The 8,314-nt window shown below is 44.9% G+C and overlaps 1 protein-coding gene across 2 annotated transcripts in view; it reads right to left on the minus strand.

The window, feature by feature from the left end:
- The window catches only part of ADGRF5 (adhesion G protein-coupled receptor F5), a 45,931-nt gene extending 37,975 nt beyond the window's left edge, over positions 1 to 7,956 (minus strand). The window contains exon 1 of one of the 2 annotated variants that reach the window (XM_027898630.1): positions 7,589 to 7,956. The gene's annotated coding sequence lies outside the window, so the exon portion shown is untranslated. The remainder of the gene's footprint in view (positions 1 to 7,588) is intronic. The other variant, XM_027898631.1, reaches the window with a different exon arrangement.
- Positions 7,957 to 8,314: the final 358 nt, after the last annotated feature.

Raw genomic sequence — 8,314 nt, forward strand, 5'->3', positions numbered from 1 at the left:
AGCCTATGGCAACTGAGCCTTGGTTTGACCCTTTTCAAACAGCTATAGAACATATTTTCAGAGGCTCGATCTGTGGGACTAAAGCCTTGTTTTCAGTGCCTGTCCTCAGTGCCTGTCTAGTTTTGTTATTCCTCAGCCAAAACAGAAGAGCTTTCCTTTCTCTGCATAAAGCATGACCTTTGGGTAGTGCGTAATAAGCTGGATGATCAGACAATGTTTGTTTCAGACAGAAAACATACAATGACTTTAAGAAATACACACCCAGGCACAACAATATTTCATGGGAGAGTTAGCTAAAAGGGAAAGGGGGGACAAGGGAAGTTGCACTGACCTTAGATAACACATCTGAATGAGAACAAAAATAAAATAAACACTAATTAATCAAGGACTCCAAACTGAACTGCTTAGTGATAAGGATTCAAACGGGCAATAAACAGGCTGTGACATGCTTTCTCTGTGATGTTTGAGCAACTGTGCTATTCCAGCTTTGTGCCTAGTGTGGTATAGGGGGCTGAGCTCGATGGGATGTTCGGGGATCTCTAGGACAGGAACAGGGGTATTGTTTTCGGGGGAGTAGGGGGGCAATCTTTGTTTATGTTAGTTGTGTGCAAACAGATGTCCTGGTATATCATGAGTGAATGCTGCCCATGACACATGGCACATTAATATGTCAGGCTGAAAACAGTGATAGCTGAAACCAAAGTGAAAAGGCCTTTAAATCAGTATTGAACCGGAAAAAGAAAGCCCTGCACATCTCTTGTCTTCTTCCTCAACTCTGCTCAGGAGGTTTTTTTCTCAACTCCAGCTAAGGGCTCCTGCTTGACTTCCATGTTGGAGTTTGTGGAAGGAATAATGAAAAAAAAAAAAAAAAATAATAATAAAAAAAAAAAAATAAAAAAAAGCGCTAAACAATGAGTTCCACCCTGCTATTCCAGCTCTTTGCACGCAACTGAAAGGCTGTGGAAAAGCACCCATCAGAGAACATTTGCTCACCTCTGATGATTGGGATGAGAGAAGGGATGTAAGCATGAACTTTCCCCTCTTCTCCTCATGCTCCTTGGAGCATCTGCAGTTAGGTGCAGGCCTATCTCACAGCTAGGAGTAATAAAACAAGATATTTGAAGCTCAGCACCGTGCGAGTACAGGGAAGGTGGATCTCTCCACGTGGAACTCTCCATATTCAATACAGTGAAGAGTGAGGTCCAACAACATCCGTTGGAGTGGAATTTCCATGGGCTTCAATGAGTTTTGGATTGGGTCCCTAAGTCAGGCCAGACATGGGTTGCTTCTATAGACTGGGAGTACTAGAAAGTCTGATGACTGCATGCTTCCTGCTCATTTCATTTTATTAACCTCTTGATTTTTTTCCGGTTATTGCTGCAAACACAGCTGGCTGTATAGGAAACTCCTGTAAGTTGTGTAGGTGTCAGCCATTTGGAGTTTGCATAATCCCGCTCTGGACAGCAGGAGTTTCCTGCCTGAGGGCCTGCCCTGTCACACCTAGAAATAAAAATGTAGAACTAAAAAATAGCATCCACCTTTTGCACACAGAATCATGTAAATGGAGGGAAATCCCCTAGACTGGTGCATGCAGGTCTCTGCTGTCCCTATCTCTTAATTCCCTTCTGTAATGATCAAGCCCGAGAGAAAAAAAACAATTGTTTATATTTTGTTCCACTGATTTCACTTCCATCCTTACTATTTTTGTACTGGTCTGTCTTCCAGAGCACAGAATAACTTAGAAAGACTAAGCAGTGCTAGTATTTAACTTCTTGGAAGTTAATTTTTTTTAAATATGAAGTTAAACATTGTCTATAATGTTTTCAAAATCATAAGAACACTTATATCTTCATCATTGGCATCATGTCTCAGATCAAGATAGAATATCATCAACCCAGATGCAACTATTTTGCTCTACTAATGTTCAGAAGACTTTAAGGAACAGTAGACTTCAGTCATGCTTATCCTGGTTCAAAATTACATCACATTTCCTCCTGAGACCTGGGATGATCTCCTGCCTTGTGCTTGTTGGGCTCACACAGCATAAAAAACCAGCAATGCAAAGACAACTTGCACCTGATTGCAGGTTTGCTCATGAGACTCAACACTGAGCTGGGCAGAGGAATGGCATTTCTCCAGCTCCTGGTGCCTTCAGAGAGCTTAAACGAACATGAGATGCAAGGCTGGGGTAGATTACCTGCTGGGGTCTCTGCCTGCCCTGTTTTTCTAGGAGATCTAGTCCACAGGCAGCGTGTTGCCTGTCTCAGCCAATGCCAAGACCCACAGAAATAATTTAAAGAACATTATGGGCCAGGGGCCATTCCCAGTCAACAGTACAGCCTGGGCTGCCTTGTTCAGAGAGAAAAGGAGACTTCAGGCACATGGAGGTGAGCTGTGCCCTGACAGATGCCCTCAGGGTTAACTCATGCCATGACAGGTGTTTCTTCTAATCCTAGCATGGCCTAAGGTAAATCCTGCATTTCAGGAACAGGAATATTCTTCAGCTCTTCTTTCCTAAATGAGACAGCATTGGTGCCACTTTGGTGGCATGTCCCACAACAAGCCTTCAGAGGCCCTTGTGTTTCTCTCTGCTGACTGTACAAGCAATCTAGATTTTGCTTCAGAAGGAATCTTCTCTGCTTCGGCATCCCCAAAAGCATCTGCACATACATTAGAGACAAGGGAAGTTTCCATTAACTGTAGTTGGGTGGATTAAGCCTTTGCTAGGTTTGCTACTATGATACTGGAAGAGTGCTGGGGCAAACATTGCAAGGCTGTCCATAAATAAGGCATTTAGGAAAGGAGAAGGCAGCTTTTAAGGCAGATTTTCAGTAACAACACAGAGCACCTCCCTTATAAGGACGGGCTGAGACAGCTGGGTCTGTTCAGCCACGGGAAAGAGAAGGCTTTGGGGAGACCTTGGAGTCCCTTCCGGTACCCAATGGGGCTCCAAAACAGCTGGAGAGGGAATTTTGACAAGGTCATGGAGTGATAGGACAAGAGGGAATAGCTTGAAAATAACAGAGAGTAGGTTTAGATTTGATATTAGGAAGAAATTATTTACTGTGAAGGTGGCAAGGGCCTGGCACAGATTGCCCAGAGAAGCTGTGGCTGCCCCATCCCTGGAAGTGTCCAAGGCCAGGTTGGACAGAGCTTGGAGCAACCTGGGATAGTGGAAGGTGTCCCTGCCCATGGCAAACCTTTCTGTGATTCCATGATTTTAACATTTTGTGTGTCTTTACTGCAATAAGGAACACTGGTTATGAACAGCAATTGGACTTTTTCAGCCACAGACTTAAAACAGGATGGATAACAAGGGGAAGGAAGGAAGGAAGTACCATCAGTCCTGCTTTACAGCCAGAGACACTTGAGGCATGCACAGGCTCATCCGGAATCTCAGACACAGGATCAGTCAACCCAAATTTTAGCGACACCATGAAGGAATTTAAAGAATTCCTCTCTCAAGAAGGAACAGTAAAAGAGTTTCAGGAGCAAGGGGCATATTGTGAACAGCCTGTCATAAGGCACGTAGGGGACATCTTTGGAATGAAGATGGTTTTCACACACTCAGCCTGATGGTCATGGAGGGCCAAGCCTGTGGTCACAGGACTGAGCCGTAGCAGGAACTCTAGTAGAGCTTTTCCTCTGTGCACGAACAATTGGGGGAAGCTCTGCCGTTTTGAGGAATTTCCGAGGACAGTAAATTACATACTAGATCACAGCTCTATTATGTTTTGAGGGAAGGCATTTGGAAATTAATATTTCGTGTTAAGATTTAAATGGGGGATACATAGAGCTCTGCTACTCATAGGTATCCCCAAACCTGGGCTGCCACAGCCTTTTCTTTCCTGCTGAGGTAGGTTTAGGCAGAGCCTGGGTTGGCAGCAGCCAGCCTTGTAGGCAGACCCTGACTATGCCTGTGCTTCAGCACTCTGCTACCAGACAAGGGTGGAATTTGCTGTATCTGCTTCACAGGGTGTTTAGAGAGACCCTGGTGCAGGAAAAACCTATCAGTGCTTGTATTAATGGTCTCATAAAGCAAGACCTGTGGAAATACCTAAAAGGCAAATGAGAGTCAGGTCCCCTTTCATGCAGAATGAAAGACTTCAGTGCCAGGACTGGTCAATATTGGGTGACCGACCTTTGAGTTCTTCCTGAAACAAGTACTACTTTGTGTAAATCAGATGATTGAGATGGCACAAAGGAGTTAAAGGGACTTTTTTTCTGGGCTGGGAAAAACCTTCTCTTTGTTCAAAAGTGGTCCACTGGAAGGTGTCTAAAGGGTGGGTTAGATATTCTGTTGTAGTGGCTTGACCCTGGCCTGAAGCTAAGCACTGACACAGCCACCCACTGTCTCCTCACCTGCCAGCAGGATGGAGAACAGAATAAGAAGAGAAAAACTGAGAAAACTACTGGATTGAGATAAATAAAGGTTCATAAGGGAAAGAAAGATGAAAGCCAAAAAAAAAAAAAGGGTGATGTGAAGAAAATGTCTCACCACCTCCCACAGGCACATGTATACCCAGAAAGTCTCCAAGCAATGGCCACCTTGAAAGACAAACCTGACCCCCACCACTCTTTTTTATTGCTGAACATGATGTTATATGGTTTGAAACATCCTTTCTGTGAGTTCGAGTCAGCTTTCCCAGACATAGCCCCTCCCAACCCCCATCTCGCTCCCTACAGAGCCACTGGAGAAAAGAGAAATCCTTGATGCTCTGCAAGCACTGCTCAGCAATAGCCAAAACACTGGTGTGCTATCAACACTGTTTCAGCCACAAATCCAAAGCACAGCACCTTTTGAAGAACATTAGCTCCATCCCAGCCAGACCCAGCACACCCATCTTGTGTGTCTTGCTCAGGTGGAGTTATAATGAAGAGGGGAGGGCTTTGGGGCAGAATGCATTGCAGGATTCCACAGGAATAAACTGAACTTTGGAGAAAAGGTATGGACTGGGTGCAGAGATAATGGATTAAGGTTACAACATCCATGCCATGTCATGGGATGGTTGTCGGAGTGAAACCTCTCCAGGGCCACCACTACAAGCAGACAAGCCCCCAGAATAGCCTGTAAATGTAGTCAAAAATTCCTTAACAAAGTCCACTGAGGCAGCATTATAACATGCAAATATAGCACTGTAATTGCTACACAACCTGTTACACTGAGTTAGCTGCTCTGCAGGAGCTGCTCTTTTCTGGGGAAAAAAAAAAAAAAAGAACCCACCACCATACCAAACATGGACTGGACCATTCCCCCATCAGAGAGAGAAAAAAAAAAGCCACTGTAAATCTTTCTTCAATCTCTTTCTTGTTTCCCCTGTTCCTGCAGACCGACCTTCTGCCTTCAGTCTCATCCACGTTCCTAATACAACCCCCCCAGGGCCACTCTCACACCCCTTACAGCTCCTGCCCTCACCCAGTGCTGGCTCAGTCTTCGCTCAGGATGTTGCTGAGCACAGATAAGGGGGACAAGCTGCTGCTCCGTTACCAGCACAGCAGGTGCTGGATCAGATTAGCTGAAGGGTGGTAACTGCTCATGGGCAGGATGAGCCACATGCAAGATCATTTAAGAAATAAACTCTGAATAATCATGCAGTTATGTCGGACCAGCTCATGAATGGCAATTGAACCTCTCTTAAAGATCACAGCCCTAAGAAACTGTTTCATGGAAAACTAGAAATGGTTTTCTGCAAGGAGTTTGGCTCTTCCCACTTGCTTTAAAAAGCCATGACTCTTACACAAGGCTGAGATTAATTCCAGCAGCAAATAATTTCAGCTTCAAGTGCAAGGGCATTTCATTTATGATGTGCAAAGAGAGACACAAAACTAATGATGTCCTCAGGGATGATGCAATTCACATCCACGCTTGTCTGCTGTCTTCTGGCAAACTGTGAATCACAGCCCTGAGTGGTGGCAGCAGCAGGGAGGTTTTCTTGGTCAAGATGAATGGGTTAAAAAAGGAACTCTAGTAAAGGCTGCACTGGTCTTTTGTGTTATAACAATGAGAGGAAGCTCTGCCTAGTTTGAGGAATTTCCCACGTCTCCAAGTCAGATGTCGGAAAACTTCTTTATTAAGCCCGTCTGAAAGGTGTTAAAAAAATAAAAATAACCAAGAAGATCAGGACAAAGATATCTTCTCAGAGCCTATGGATGTTCTATTTGTTTGTTTTTTAAACCTGGATCACCGGAGGCAAACTCAGACGAATCTAGGGAAGCTAAATAATGACAAATGCCAGACACTCACACCAGGTTCCTTCTAAGCTGGCTGAGCCATCACTGAGTTCAATCAAGTGTCACTGCTGTGCAGATGCTAAAGATTTGCCCCTAAATTTCCTTAAGTATCACTTTGTTCTGCACTATTGCCAGACATCTCAGGAACAGGTTAAGTGATGATGAGGAATTTTCTGGATGAGAGGAAAATCTATGGGTTGAGAAATATCATTTTCATCATGCAACAGCAAGTGATGGGGGAAGGAGAAATGGAGCCTCAGGCTTTCAAATTCTCAACATCCTTTCCCTTGCTATTCCCTTGCTCATTGCCTCCCATAAAACTGTCACTGAAAGTGAGAGTTACAGCATTCAAATATTAACACCTTTCCTCCCTAAACCCAAATGCTCCTTGTGCACGTCGCTGGGCATCACTTTCCCACTGATGGGAAGAGAGAAACAAGGTTGTACAAGGTTACACCACAGCTGTGTTTTTATCTGAATCATGACCATTTAAGCAACCAGTGGATACTGCTTGGAAATGGAGATGTTTGGAAACGGAGCAGAGCTTTTGAGGATATAGGAATCAACAGAGGTGAAAGCATCAGAAAGCATCCCTGTATCCCCCACCCCCGACACTGAGCACTGGCAGCAGCACACCAGGACTCCAACAGAACACCATAAAACTCGCTTTCATTTTTAGCAGCTCAAAACACAGACAGAAAAGAATGGAAACAAGACAAATGTGATGCTTGAAGACGTGTGGCCACAGGTGCCCCAAGTCCCTCTTCCCTGTCAGCGAATGTCACTTAATATGAAACTGAAGGCTGATGCAAGAGATTTCTCGTAAAAGAAACAAACCCACAGCTCTATAGAGCCGACAAAATTACAGTGCCTGCATCTGCATTGCAAATCCCAGCCACTGTAAGCATAAAACGAAGTGGAAAAAAAAAATCTGGATGCTATTGCAGTTGATTTCTTTTTTCCTGAAACTCTATAGCAGGGTTTGCGAGGTAATAAAAGCAGACTGGATTAGCACGGCATTTCCGTGCACGTCCCTCTTCACCTCTGCAGCCCCGAGTTTAAACTAATCACAGCCTCTATTAACATTCATTAGCCAAGTGAACAGGCAGCAGCACCTCGTCAGAGGCTTGAATGGCTTAATTCACACCCTGAAAAGCCGAAAGTTTCCTACAGAAAACTGCCAGCTAATCACCACGGAACGACACAGGTGCCGATCACAGTCCTCCCGCAGCAGGTTTAGTGGTCATGCAAAGCTCGCATCACACTTCCAGAATCTGGCCCTGAAAATTCCTTCAAGCCTCCTTCACCTGCCCCAAATGGTTAAAACAATGCCACGTTTCACACACATCATCCATACCTGTAGGACAAGTGCTGGTCCTGTCCGAGCCTTTTCCAAACTTGTCCTCTTGTGCTGGGATGGAAACTTCCCATCCAAGTGTCACCTCCTGCCTCAGTCTCTGCCCTTTGTTTTCCCAGGATCTTGAGACACACCTGCTTTTCCGTGTGTGCTGTTGGTTGTTGGGCTTGGGTAGGTTTTTGTTTTGTTTTGTTTTGCTTTTCTTTTTGGAACAACTTAGCCTCTGAGCAATTCTCAGTGAGAAGAGAGAAAGAACCTTTTGGCTTGTGGTGATTTAATCAAGCAAACCCCGTGACCTCCCTTTCCTGCGATCAGTGGGAACTGATCCCTTCTCCACCGGCACGGGGTGGAGTTGCAGCTAAAAAACACGAGCTTGAAAGCACCGTGCTGGATAGGCAGGACAGATCTTCCTTCTCCGTTGTTGTGTCAGAGAACACGGTGACTCCTGCTGGTCCGAAACACGGAGATGACCTCTGGCCAGGAAGGAACCTGGGAAATGTTTTCTAAGTGATTTCCTGCCTTTGGGGGGAAAGTGTATGTAAGGGACACTTGGGCGGGGGTGCTAACAGAGCTGCTGGGGAGTGTGTTTTCAAGATGAGCAAAACACTTTTTTGGTCATCAGGGGTGTGGAAGTAAAAGAATTTTTTTTTTTTTCCCCTGGAGTAAACTGTTCTGAGATCCTTCGTTGTCACTATACTCAATGATCTAGAGCCCAAGTTATGTAGG

This window comes from Empidonax traillii, unplaced genomic scaffold, assembly GCF_003031625.1.
Source record: "Empidonax traillii isolate 1590-97213 ecotype Southwest subspecies unplaced genomic scaffold, ASM303162v1 scaffold609:size479882, whole genome shotgun sequence".
Lineage (NCBI taxonomy): Eukaryota > Metazoa > Chordata > Aves > Passeriformes > Tyrannidae > Empidonax > Empidonax traillii.